Genomic DNA, 15,063 nt, shown 5'->3' with positions numbered 1-15,063 from the left:
GGGCGGCTATTGTATTAGGAGGGTTGGATGATTAAAGAGTTTTCATTTTAGCAGAGATGTTTATGGTTTTGAGGAATGAGAGTGCTTTAACTGGGGAAACCGAACATATCCTAATGGAAAGATAAATGTTTGGGTCCATAAACTGTGGCCTAGCATCACCAACCGCCCCAGTTTAGCTGGGACTATCCCCGTGTTAGCACTGAAAGTCCCACAAACATCCCAGGAAACTTCTCAGTCCCAGGGAAACCAGGACAGATGGTCACCCTTTCAGAAAACAAAACAAAACAAAACTCTATTTTAACTTGAAGTGTGCCGATAGTTGAGACTAAAATTACTCTTTTCTTTCGATTTACTATAAAAATTAAACCCATTCTCAATTGTCCTCTTATTTCATAGCTTTTCCTATGAGATGATTATTTATGAGATAACTCTTGGCAAAAAGAATCATAAAGCCAATCCACTATTAAGAATAAAGATGTTTCTTTAATAATTCTGGGAAGTCCTAACTACAAGAATGGAAGAAATGAGGTGTGGGCTGGATCCCACAGCCCTAAAGACTTCCAATTACTTTTGGTCTAGCTGGATGCTGGAGGGTTGACATCAAGGGAGTAAGGAAGAAACGAGCCTTTCTAACTCTCATCAGGATTTGAACAAGCGATTTCACAGCTCCTATATCTCCTTTGAAGAAAGGGAATTCATAAGAATCAATGAGGCATTCCAAAATCTCCTTTATTCTCCCGTAGAGGCCTGCTCAGCGACCCTAGAAGCTCTGGAGTTAAGAAGAAAATTAGGGAACGATGTGCTTTCTATAGAACTTTAGTGAGACTCCATGGTAAAATTTTAGCCAAATAATTATTTATTCAAATTCTGCAAACAGTGGTTCAATTTTTCAGGGTCAGTTCTTCTGATTTCAAAGATACCAAAAAAAAGGGAAAGCTGTAGTTTTCACTTTTCAAAGTAAAAGTTAATTTCTTAAATTCTCATTAATGAATTTTACTCCCATTTGTTAACAAATATTAAAATTCATAAATATCTTGAATGTGCATAATCATTTTTCCATGAGATATACCAGGACAAAAAAGAAAAAAAAGAAATTGTGATGAACATTATCCATTATTCCGAGAGTGATTTATGAGATCAGATAAATATGGGGCAGAGGAGCTTGGAAGTAAGAGAAAGTGCATAAAGAGTTTGGTGATTTCTACCCCAAAAATACATAAAGATAACACAAATTTAAGAGCACTCTTCTCCTGCTGACTTCCTGAAGCACATCCCATTTTTGAACCTGAATCTGCTTTACTGAAGATGTTAACACATCAGATACATCCCATCCTCAGCTTTCATAATGAGGAAGAATCTCCTCTGACAGTCAGAAGCAAGCTGACCTGAATGGCTTACAGGTCCGTTTCCTTTCCTATAAAGCATTCTGATGCAGAACATACAACCAAAAAGGGTGATCATAGAAACCGTTATAAAAACGTCAATAATAACTATGAACCTATGGCTGTCCATTTGGCAGATAGGGACAAAATAAGGAGAAAATGTCAGTCCATTAACTTCTCAAAGTTGCTGGATTACACTATGAATGAAGTTTGTGGCCCAGCTCTCCAGAGAGAAGCCCCCACGGACTTCCACTGCAGGTCGCAAACACCAATGCTGAAGTAACCTTGATGCTAGGCTCTGGAGAAAGCGGACGATGCAGAAAGAGGCCAAAATAGCCACATCCATGACCTAAACCAGTGATGGTGCAATTCTAGTTTAGGCTATGATTTCATACTGAAGGCAATGCCAAAAGTGTCCTCATTTGGAAGCACATTAAGGCCAGATTGGGGGAAATATTCTTGAAAAGGAAAATATGAACCAAAAAGTAGGCACTTGGAGTGAAGGAAAAGCCAGTAGCGGTATTCACCTCCCAGCTTCACTCTCAAAATCAAACACTGCTGTGGTAGAAATCGTTCTGATGCTGTCGATTGTGAAGCCATGGCCCTCCCGGGGAAGGAGGACTGTTTATTGGACGTTAAAAAGCAAAATATTACAGAGGCACCAACGGGTTCCCTAGCGAGATTATGCGTGCCTCCGAGAACCAGGACTGCAATCTCTTTGTGCTCTGGGCTACTCCCACCCCACATGTGACGGGAGCTCATTAAATGTTTGCCAATAATGATGATGAAACTATGCTCCATTCAACAGATTTCAGGCCAGACAACTTGCCCTTAAATATTAAAAGTGCATTTTCCTAACCTCTTACATTCGGTGTATCGTCTGAACATTTCTCACTTACAATACTCCACCCAAAGCGAAAATTGAATAAAAAGGGATTACATTTAGAGAAACACGCAGACTGTGAGATGAGAAGGCAGAGATTATTTTGTTTGTTTGGTAGTACTAAAGACAGGCTTTTTAGTGGGGGCCGAGGGTTGAAAGAGCCCTAGAAAGGAAAAGTCAAAAGACTTGGACATCTGTTCATCTAATTTTATGTGGGGACAGGCAATACTCTATCAAGTTGTTTTTCTTAGCATCTCTTTGACTTTCGTTCATATTATCTTCCAGTTATTCTGTTAAATGCTTCAAGTACATTGTCTTTTAATTCTCACAATGACTCTGTCATAGGTATTGATATTATCCCCATTTTACAGACATGAACACTGAGTCTTAGAAAATTCAGTGGCTTGCCCTCAGTCTGAGAGCTGAGTTCTTAGTTACTTTACCTAATGCCTCTCTGCTCACCTTGTTGCATCCCTAAGGCAGAGTTTTTGCCAAAGAGGGTAGGTGAGGTCAAGGTTTCCAGACTAGGTGAGATTCAAATGATTAGAAAAAGCCAGGGCAAAAATCCATGAGAGGATTAATATCAGCAGTTAATTACGCTGAGCACTACTGACTTAATAATTATGTAGACCCAGAGATAATTTAATAGAGAAGATTAAACCCAGAAGGATTGCAAAGCAACCTAAAAATCATTTGGAGAAATTAGTGACCTTTTCATTTATCGATTTCCTGATGAATCATTGTGCTCCGACTAATTTAAATTCATACCATCCATTTCTACACATATAAATAAGAGGGAATTGAATTCTGCTCTTTCTGTAAAACAATATTGTAGAATATTAGTATTCGGGAACTACAAGAAAACCCACCACATATTTACTTTTAGGGCAAACACAAGAATAGTGATGCCCTCTTCATGGCGGAAGGACGGAGGATGGCTGGTGGCTATGTCACCTGAGAATGCTCACAGGCACTGGCTCGGGTTAGATGTAAATACATACGATTTTTTAAAAGACATCCACATTTATGTTTACAGCCACTCAAGAATTTGCAGTTCCCAATTCACTCTCGGTATTACATAGTTGTCAACAATTCTTTGGGAACAACATATATTGGGAAACTGTATTTTTATGAGGTTTAATTTTTTATAAAAAGGGATCGTCTTTTAAAAAAATTGATGGCATTGATATGAGCAATTCCTGCCGTTGTTCAGGGAAGGTTTAGAGCTGGTGGTTGCTAGGCAGCCAGGGCCATCACTGGGAAAGCCACCAAAATGAATGATGCCCTGAACGGGAAGGCAGTCCAAGAGACGAGAAATTAACTCTCTGTGGGGCCAGGCAACTTAGATTCATTTTCTTCCTCGTTTTATCTGTAATAACATCATCAACTAGTAAAAAATATCTTGGCCATAAGAATAACAATGGCATCCCCACCCCCATGTTCCGAGACATGACAACAGCTTACAGGGGAGGACATGTGGCAACGGGAGCCTTCGGTCCTTCTGGATGGACTTATCTTCAAAATCCAGTTTACTCCCTTCTCTGAAAGGCTTGTTCATGACTATTTGCTCTCAGAGAAGCTGGGGAATTAGAAATGTCAGAGCTGGAACTGCAGGCAAAATACAATGAAGGGAGTTGGGGCCTCAGTGCTTCAAGATCAGCGACACAGGGACTGCAGCTGGATTCTTCTGTATTCTTACCATCAGTGATAACGACAACTGTGGTGGCTACCAGTTATTCTGCCCCAGATTCTGTGCTCAGCATTTTTCCGGAATTATCTCATTTAACACTTAAAATGATGCTAGGAGATTGGTACCCTTCTCAGCCCCATCTTACAGGTAGGGAAGCTGAGGCTTACAAATGTTAAGGAAATGGCCCAAGAATGCATAGCTAGTGAGTGGTTAAGTTGAAACGCAAACCCAGGACTTTCTGACTCCAGGGCCATTAGGTATTATAGCCTGTCTCATGGGAGATTATCTTTTTTTTTTTTTTTTTTGGTGAGGAAGATTTGCCCTGAGCTAATGTCTGTTGCCAAATTTCCTCTTTTGGTTGCTGAGCTAACATCTGTGCCAATCTTCCTCTATTTCATGTGGGACACTGCCACAGCACGGCTTGATGAGCAGTGCTAGGTCTGTGCCCAGGATCCAAACCTGCAAACCCCAAGCCACCGAAGTGGAGCACACTAGCTTAACCACTATGCCACCAGGCCAGCCCTTCATGGGAGACTATCTTCCTGGGAGAAAGGCAGTGTGTATTTCCATTTGTAAAACATTATATTTAAATATATTTTAAAACGTTTTGGGTGGAGACTAAAGAATTTCGGTGAGTGAAGACTTAGCGACAGAGAGACTCAATGTTACTGTTTACGGAGGAAAAGAAGAGGGAAAGGAAAAGAAGAGAAGGGAGGGCTGGGAGGGAGCCTTGGCAACTTTCAACATAGAAGGGCCAACAAAGGAGGATGAACCAGGACGGAAAAGAAGAGTAGTCGGAAAGGTAGGAGAAAAACCAAGAGTTGATGATCAGAGAAGAATACTAATAACACTATCTAATATTTATTGAGTGCTATCTGCCAAGCACCGTCCTAAGACCTTTGCATGTATGACCTCATTGAATCTTCATAATAGCCCTGAGGGAGATCCTATTATTAACTCCATTACAAATAAAGAAACTGAAGCACAGAGAGGTTAAGAGACTTACCCAAGGTCACCAAGCCAGAAAGTGGCAAAGCCTAAATTTTAACCTAGGCTGTCTGACATTAGAATCTGAGTTCTTGTGCTGATAGGCTGTGTCTAATTTGGTATTTTGACCCAAGGTAATAATTTCTTGAAGAAAATTAGTATGGAAGTATGATCTGGGCTAAATTTTCTTTATATAACAAAATACTGTGGATTTTTTTAAAGCACAAACCTTGGCTAATCACTGATCACCCACAAACCTTCTTATAGGAGAGATATGTTTTCAGGAAAACATTTTCAAACTATAGACACAGATATGATTCTAGGCTAAATACTAATTATGTTAGCATAACCTTGCATTTTAGTCCTAGGGCTGTGCAGAAAGTAATAGCACCTTACGCTGAGCATTTTCTTCAAGAGAAGCATGATGGGACTTCTGCTTGCCCTTGAAAGCCTGGAAGTTTCACATGAGATCCATTTTACTTTGCTCCAGATTATTAGGTCACTCTCCTACATTCACTTTATAAACAACAGGAATAGTTTACTACCTACACACTTATACTGGACTGTTAGTGTCCTCATTCTTCCTAGACCAAAGCCTTATTAACTACATCTAATACACTGTCTCAGTGACTAGCTAAAGTTAGGGACCTCTATGCAAGCATTCATTGTAGTAGTATCTTTGCTGGCTGAACCTAGACTCAGCCTCAGAATCCTTCTTAACACTCCTGAGAGCCTCTATCTATCAATCAGAGAGGGCATGCAAATTTAAACTGGATTCGCCATCCCTGACCAAGCCAGATGTTCCCAGCAGACTTACCCTGCTGTTTTTTGCTCATCTGGCAGCAGTTACAGCCTCTGAAAAGCTAACTTTACAAACTGTTTTGCCATGTCTCTCAGAATGTGGCTCATGGACCACCTACACATTAAAAACTTTTACCCACGAGTTAATGGTTGAAGCCGATAATTCAGTGCAAATTCATGGTGCTGTTCACTCTTCTCATATATGTAAGAAATTTCCATAAATACGTCTTAGCTATGCAGACGTATAAGATTCTGAAGACCTGGGGTAGGGAAGCCTGGGAATGTGATTTTTAAACCGCTGACCAGAGTGATTTTTATGTACTCTAAAGTTGGTTCTTTTAAAGTGATTCTCAATCTTGGTTGTACAGTAGGTTCGCCTCGGGAGCTTTAAATGCGCCCCAGCCCAGACTGATGAAATGAGAATCTCTGCAGGTATGACCTGGGCATCTGTATTTTTTGAAACTCTCTCGAAAATTTCGCAGTGCAGTCAAATCTGAGATCTGCTCATACCGCACGTCCTACCTTTCGATACACATCAATCCGGTACTAGAGTCTATTTAGGTCCCACATTTTTGAGGGATCAGAGTAGACCAGCATCATTCACTGTTTCCCACGTTCCCACCTGATGGGTTAACTCTGCGTGATTTAAAGATTTTATTTTTTACTTTATTTTTTTTTAAAGATTTTATTTTTTTCCTTCTTTCTCCCCAAAAGCTTCCCGGTACATAGTTGTATATTCCTCGTTGTGGGTCCTTCTAGTTGTGGCATGTGGGACGCCGCCTCAGCGTGGTTTGATGAGCAGTGCCATGTCCGCGCCCAGGATTCGAACCAACGAAACACTGGGCCACCTGCAACGGAACACGCAAACTTAAGCACTCGGCCACGGGGCCAGCCTCCTCTGTGTGATTTAAAGCCTGGTTTATAGATGCTTCTGCAGCTGGTGGCCTTAGGTTTTGGCAACTGTCTGAAAATTTGTGAGCAAGTGATTATTTAAGTGCTCCAGGACAACTAGAGTGGAAGTCGGGGAATCAGGACGGGGAAGGGGAGGCAGTCAAGCAAAAGTGTGGACCTGATGCCACAGACTTGTCCCCACCCAAGGAAAAGGAGGTGGGGCTCTCCTCCTCCTCACGCCTCATTCAGTGGTTGAGGGATATCCCAAGGAAACGTAAATTTCCAGGTACTTCCTGCCCTTTGAACTGCAAGAAAAGCCCAAGGACAGTCCTCCTCTTTCTGAGGGAAACAAAAGCACACTGAAGTTGGCGGGAGCCGGAGCACATCACAGAAACAGTAGAAATGTATCCAAGGGGTTCTGGGAAGGGCGGGAATATCGTCCACTACAGTCTCCAAAACTTTGTCTGTTATCATCACCGAAACAAGTGTTTGGCTGAATCAAGCTAGAAAGCAGAGTTAGTTACCACATTAAGAAACCAGCCACCTTATCTGTGAGTCATTTAACTCTGTCCCGTATTCTTTGATAACTCCGATAGCAAGCAGGCTTCATTTCAACTCTGAATTGATTGGTAAGCGCTATCCGGAGCATTACGTTGAGAAAGACTATGAGCTCAGGTCGGAAAAGTGCCACGTTCAATTAGCGATGCCTGCCACAAGCAACGGATAAGGCAGTCACAGTACTGTCAGAGAACTCTGAGGTTTAGGGGACCATTAGAATGCCTGGGGAGCTTTTAAAAGTTCTGATGCCTGGGCACCACCTCCAGAGATTCTGAGAAGGGGCCCTGGCATCGGTGTTTTGTTAAAGCATTTGTTAAAGGTGATTCTATTGTCGCAGCAAAGGTAAAGAGCCACAGTAATATTCAGTATGAATGGCCATACTATTTTCCAGTTGTTTCAGGAGATATTTTCAGGCATACTTTCAAATAATGAAATAAATCCTCCAAAAACCAAATATTTTATTTGTAATCCCTTTCTGAGTCATAAAAATGTCTTTTCAAACATGATCAGTGGAACATTTTTGTTTGTCTTGTCTTATTGGACTTCAATGTGGTGTTGACTTTGAACAGGCTAGTCATTGCCAAGTCGTCGTTTGCTGTGTGTGAATAGACTTCAATCATCCATTTCTTTTCACGTATCCTTCAAATAATTACACTTCGATTTGCATATCTTTGTAAAACCATAGCATTTACCTGTAGAAAGCATTGCCATAGTGGATACATTTGCAATTTGTAAGGTAAAAAAAAATAATTTATCGTGTGATTGTTCAGTGTTATTGCTTGTTACAAGATGATTTAGCAGGAGCATGACTACTGGCTCAAGTATGTTACAAACTCTCATGCCATCTTGTGGAGGATGGTGCAAGTTGTGAAATTAGGAAGTAAATACTCCCCAAAAAATATTTATTAGAAACACAACTGCGGTCTTCTCCAAACATCTGCCTTTTATGTGGAGAATTAAAGATTTTTTCCTAGGTAATTAAAGCTTTTCTTAAAATCATTTTTCCCCAATTATATACTATTTCAAGCAAAATTGTTCTTTAGCTTGAATAACCCAGATAATTGTCTCAATTCTCAAATTCACTTGGCTAGTATATGCCTAAACCAAATATTTCATCACATACCAGAACTTTCTAAGAATGTCAGAATGTCTGTTTCAAACCTTCCCCTCCTTTCTCTTGGTGTCACAAAGAGATGAAATTTTAAGATGACGTTAGGGTAGAAGACCGCGCGGGCCGTTGGGAACAACTCAGAAATGAATCTTTCAAATAAATACCCAGAATGAAATTCCTGAATCATATGGTAATTCTTTTTAATTTTTTGAGGAACCTCCATGCTGTTTTCCATGGCAGCTGCATCATTGTGCATTCCCATCAGAGCGTACAGGGTTTCCAATTTCCTCACATCCTTGCCAGCACCGGCTGTCTTTTGTTTTTTTGATAATAGCTGTCCTAACAGGTATAAGGTGACATCTCATTGTGGTTTTGACTTGCATTTCCCTGATTAGTGACATTGAGAGTTTTTTCATATACCTTTTGGCCATTTGTATGTCTTCTTTGGAGAAATGTCTGTTCAAGTCCATAGCCCATTTTTTAACTGCGTTATTAGTTATTTGCTATTGAGCTGTAGGAGTTCCTTACATATTTTGGAGATTAGCTTCTTATCAGATATATGGTTTGCAAATATTTTCTCCCATTTTGTAAGTTGCCTTTTCACTCCATTGATGGTTTCCTTTGCTATGCAGAAGATTTTTAGTTTGATGTAGCCCCACTTGTCTAGTTTTGCCTTTGTTGCCTATGCTTTTGGTGTTTTATCCATGAAATTATTGCTAAAACCAGTGTCATGAAGCTTTTCTCCTATGTTTTCTTCTAGGAGTTTGACAGTTTCAGTCTTACATTTAGGTCTTTAATCCATTTTGAGTTGATGTTTGTGTATAGTGTAAGTTAAGGATCCAATTTCATTCTTTTGCATGTGGATATCCGGTTTTCCCAGCATCATTTCTTGGAGACTATTCTTTCCCCATTTTATATCCTTGGTCCCCTTGTTGAAGATCAGTTGACTATGTACACATAGATTTCTGGGCTCTCTATTCTGTTCTGTTGATCTATATGTCTGTCTGTATGCCAGTACCATATTGTTTTGATTTTCTTTGCAATGAATTTTGAAATCAAGAAATGTGACGCGTCCAGCTTTGTTTTTTCTCAAGACTGTTTTGGCTATTCATGGTCTTCTGTGGTTCCATATAAATTTTGGAATTACTTTTTCTAATTCTGCAAAAAATGCCATTGGGATTTTGATAGGGATCACACTTAATCTTTAGAATTGAAATTAGGATCTCAAAATGGTATTAGCCTTCCCAAATTGTAGCATTATTCACAAAATCCAAGAGGTAAAAGCAATTTAAATGTCCACTGGCAGATGAATAGATTTTTTAAATGTTGTGTATGCATACAATGGAATATTATTCAGTCTTTAAAAAGAAGGAAATCCTGCAATATCCAACAACATGGATGAATCTTGAGGGCATTATGATAAGTGAAACAAGCCAGTCACCAAGGACAAATACCACGTGATTCCACCTAGATGGCTATCTAAAATAATCAAACTCATAAAAGCAGAAAGCCGAATGGTGGTTGCCAGGGGCAGGCAGGAGGGGGAAATAGGGAGTTGTTAATCAATGGGTTTAAGGCTTCAGTAATGCAAGCTGAGTGAGATCCATAGACCTGCTGTACAACCTTGTGCCTATAGTTGATATCATATTGTACGCTTAAAAATCTCTTAAGAGACTACATCTCACATTGTGTTATCACAATAAAATTTTAATTTTAATTTTAAAAAATTAAATGAATCTTTCAAGTTATCCTGCAAAACTTTCCTGAGAGTCTGCCATGAATCAAGAACAAGACCACTGCCCGTTTTTGTGAAGGAAAGACACAAATGCAGATAATACAGTTCTATAGGAGCATTGGTATGTCTACACTACTACGAAGCAATCGGGTAAAAATAAGTCATTCCCTTGCTATATTAATTGACATCAAGCAGCCAAAAAAGTTAGTTTTTCTGCTGGTACAAAAGGTTTCCTTTTAATGAATTTGGGTGAAGATTTGTGTAGGTGAAGTGAAGTGAGGTTAATTTCTGATTAACTTGTTGAATATGAACAGATCATTTTTGTGTGTTTTGTCTTGTTTGGTTGGACCGTCAATACAGCTATTGACTTTGAGCAGGGTATTCATTGCTGAATCTTCATTTTCCTTCTGTAAATAGACTTAAATTATGCATTCCTGTGTAGTGGCTTCTGGGATGGTTGCCCCTCCCCAACCTTTTGACACTGACCACAGCAGATTTTAAGGGAGCCACAAAGAGCCCTTCCTGCTCCCCAATAAGATGGCCACCCCTACTCTCCCCTCAGCAACAATGACTGCATCAATGATATAAGCTTCCTAAGAGATCGATCTCAAGCAGTTGTTATAATCAATGTGGATCATCCGCATCCTGTCCCTTACAGAGACCATCGGGACACATCTTATCATAGCTTACATACTTCAGTCACCCCAGAAGTTGAATCTTCGTCACCAGGGCAATGCTCATCCCAACCCATACTCCCACACCCTCTCAACATGCCCTTGAGAATTCACTCTCCCTCTCTTGGAGGCAGCAAACTCGTGCCTCCTCCTCTTTCCTCAACTCTCCGGCACTCGCCACAGCCTCTTCCCTCTCCCCACTCTCTGTTGCTTGTCTTGTTTCCTATTTCACTGAGAAAAGTAGAAGCAATCAAAAGAAAACATCCACTGGCCACTCTATTTAAAATCATTGATTATCATTAAAAAAATTACAAACTACTCCTTTACAGAATTCCTTATCCCCTTCCCTGCTTGGTTTTTCTCTGTAACACTTGGCAGCATCTGATATACTGAAATGTATCTATAGTCTATCTTCCTCTCACTAGAGTATAAGCTCCATGAAGGCAGGGACTTGTCTGTTTTCTTCACTGTGGAAGCCCTACTTCCTAGAACACTGCTTGGCACTAGTAAGTGCTCAATAAATAATTGTTGATGGGCAAGAGAATGAACATGCAACCACTATTTCTACTGACCTTTTTGCATATGTCCCCTTCTACCCTGTATTCTTGCCTGTTTCTGTAGATGAACAAGCTGTGCTTCTAACATCAAGCTGTCTACCAGTGCACTGGTCACCACCACCCGTTACCTGCCCACAAGGCCATCACCCCAGCAATTGTTGCCTCTATCTCCTGCATTATGAATTTTCTCCTCTATACTGGGTTATTACCATCAGCATAAAATATGCTATATTGCCTATCACTCAAAAATGAACATTTCACTTGATTCTACATCCTCCTCAAGATTCTGTCCAATTTCTCTGCTCTGCCTTTTAGGAAAACTCTTTGAAAGTTGTCTCTGCTCATTGTTCCTACTTTCCTCACCTCTGATTCTCTTGGAAGTCTCCAAACAGACTTCTATTCTCACTACTCCACTGAACTACTCCACTTCTCAAGGTCACCCAAGATCTCATTCATTCACTCATTCAACACCTGCTACATGCAGGGCACCTATCTAAATTCTAGCAATTAACATATCGCCACCTTCGGTGATTGGTAATCTCAGTGCTCATCTACCTCAACAGCTCAGCCGTTCTTCATGAGTCCCTCCTTCTTGAAATACATCTTCCTGTGCTTCTGGGAGACAATCCACTCTCCTGATTTTCCTTTTTCCTCACTGGTCCTGCTCAGTTTCTTTTTCTCAATCCTCTTCCACTTTCTAACTTCCAAATGTTGGGGCATCCCCAGGTTCAATTCTTGAACTTTCTCTGTTTTCTCTTATATTCACACTTACTCCCTAGGTAACCTCACTTAGTCCTGAGCTATAAATACTATGTTCAAGCTGCTGACTCCAAACTGACGCTCCAGCCCCCATGTCTTTGCTGAGCTCCAAATATTTTAATCTAGCTGCTTATTCTTCCTGGATGTCTAACTGGCTTCTCAGTCTCAACAGGTCTAAAACAAAGCACTTGATGAGCCAGGCCTCATGGACTAGTGGTTAAAGTTGGGCTCACTCTGCTTAGGCAACCTGGTGTGGTTCCCAGGCGTGGAACTACATCACTTGTCTGTCAGTAACCATGCTGTGGCGGTAGCTCATACTGAAGAACCAGAAGAATTTATAACTATGTACTGGGGATTTGGGAAGGGGAAGGGGAAAAAAGAGAAAGATTGGCACAGATGTTAGCTTAGGGTGAATCTTCCCCTGCAAAAAAATAAGATAAAACAAAGCACTTAATTTTCCTCCTCAACCCCATTCCTCTTCAACAAGTTGCTCTGGTTAAAAACCTAGAAACTAGGGGGCTACTCCGGTGGTGTAGTGGTTAAGTTTGTGCGCTCCACTTCGGCGGCCCAGGGTTTGCAGGTTCAGATCCTGGGCACAGACCTACACACCACTCATCAAGCCATGCTGCGGCAGCATCCCACTTACAAAGTAGAGGAAAGATTTGCATAGATATTAGCTCAGCGACAATCTTCCTCAAGCAAAAACAGGAAATTTGGCAACAGATGTTAGCTCAGGGCCAATCTTCCTCACCAAAAAAAACACCTAGAAACCATTTTGATTCCTCACTTTCCTTTACACTCTACACCCAATTTGTCTACAAGTCTGTCAACATTACCTTTAAAATACATGCAAATTGCCATGTTTAGTATTGAAGGGTACTATGCCTGTAATTTACTTTAAAATGCATAAACAAAATAAGAGGGAGTGATGGATGAATACATTGATGGATAGCTGTGTGATAATATAGCTATGGTAAAATATTAACTATGGAACCCAGTGATGAGTATATGGCTGTTCACTCTTTCAATTTTTCAGCTTTTTCAACTTTTCTATAAGTTTGGAATTCTGCATAATAAAATGTTGGAGAAAAAAATTTGTGAAATCCAGTGACTTCTCACCACCCCAACTGCCACCATCCTAGACCCAGCCACCCTCGTGTCTCACCTAGACTATTGCAATCACTTCTAAATGGTCTCCCTTCTTCCAGTCTTGCCTCTTCACAGTCAATTTCTTCACACAAAAGTTGGCATGATCTTTTAAAAATAAAAACAATATCATTTATTCCCCCATCCAAAAACTTCCAAGGAAATCCCACATTAATTAAGTTAAAATCCACAGTCCTTACCAAGGTTTAAAAGGAGCTGTGTAATCTGATTGCTGGCTACGTTTCCAACATCATCCTTCTAATTCTCCCTCTTACTCTTTGCTTTCCAGTCACATTGGATTCTTTGCAGAGATGGCCCCCAACTTATGATGGTTCAACTGAACAATTTTTCGCTCTACACTGGTACAAAAGCAATACACATTCAGTAGAAACTGTACTTCAAATTTTGAATTTTGATCTTTTCCCAGGCTAGCAATATGTGGCACGATACTCTCTCGAGATGCTGGCCAGCAGCACTGAGCCACAGCTGCCAGTCAGCCACATGATCAGTGCAGACAACTGATACACTTACAACCATTCTGCACTCAGACAACCATTCTGTTTTTCACTTTCAGTACAATATTCAGTAAATTCCATGAGATATTCAACACTTTATTATAAAATAGGCTTTGTGTTAGATTATTTTGCTCAACTGTAGCTAATGTAAGTGTTCTGAGGTTTAAGGTAGGCTACACTAAGCCATGATGTTTGGTAGTCAGATGTACTAATTGCATTTCGACTTAGACTTATGTTGGGTTTATCAGAAAGTAACCCCATTGTAAGTCAAGGAAGATCCACAGTTCCTCACATATGCTAAGCCTGTTTCTGCCTCAGGGACTTTGCACTTACTATTGTCTTTGTCTGCAATATTCAACCGAAGATATATGCATGGTTCTCTCCCTCACCTCATGCAGGTCTGATCAAATATCATCTCCTCAGAGAGGGCTTTCTTAACTACCTTTTACAAAATAATACACACAATCATCTCTTCTCCTCATCACTCTCTTTACCTTTTCCCTGCTTTATTTTTCTCCCCACACAACTTACTGACATTATAAGTACTTATTTGTACATTTGATCGTTGTCAGTTTTCCTCACTAGACTGTAAACTTCATGAGTTTACATGCCTTATTAAATGTTTATTTAATGTTGTATCCTCAATGTCTAGAAGAGTATACATAGAAGAGGCTCTCAAGAACTATTCATACAATGGATAAATTGAGGTTTCAAAACAGTTCTAACTGCTTTGCTATAAATATGTTTTTTTAAAAGTTGAAAGTTCTATTCCATACTGAATATTCAATAAGATTACCTTTTGACCTCATCATGAAGAGAAGTTAATCTTGTCAATTTGCTATTTTCTTGTTTTCTTATGACTCAAGGGTCACAAGACTTTATGAGCTTGTTTTACAGAAGAAAAAGAATGCCTTCAAGGAAGTTACCATTACCAGATAACCAGCCCTCAGCTGCCATTGACACCAAGAAATCAGATTGCCCAAGGGCTTATCTGGAGTGAAAGGAACATGGATTACCCCTTTGTTTCTCCAAAACTCCTCCTGCTGAGCCCCTTAGCTCTATAAAACCCCCTGCTTTCTTCTCTTGTTAAAGTAGATTTGAAAGAACCTATCCTCCCACCTTCTCGTTTTGGAAAATTCAAATAAACCTTTCTCCATCTCCAAGCACCATGTCTCAGTGATTAGCTTACTGCACATCGGACACACGAACTTGAGATTAATTGGTTCAGTTATCAATACCAAAACATTTTAAGCTACTTTCTTGGAAAATATTACATCTTATGGCCTTTCCCATTGATTTTAAGTTTTATTTATTGAGCACTTCATAGACACCAGATTACTCTTGTGAACAAGACAGACCTGACCCTTGCTTTTA

This window comes from Equus caballus, chromosome 16, assembly GCF_041296265.1.
Source record: "Equus caballus isolate H_3958 breed thoroughbred chromosome 16, TB-T2T, whole genome shotgun sequence".
Classification (NCBI taxonomy): domain Eukaryota; kingdom Metazoa; phylum Chordata; class Mammalia; order Perissodactyla; family Equidae; genus Equus; species Equus caballus.
The sequence above is the reverse complement of the archived record's forward strand: the minus strand, read 5'-3'. Positions refer to the sequence as shown.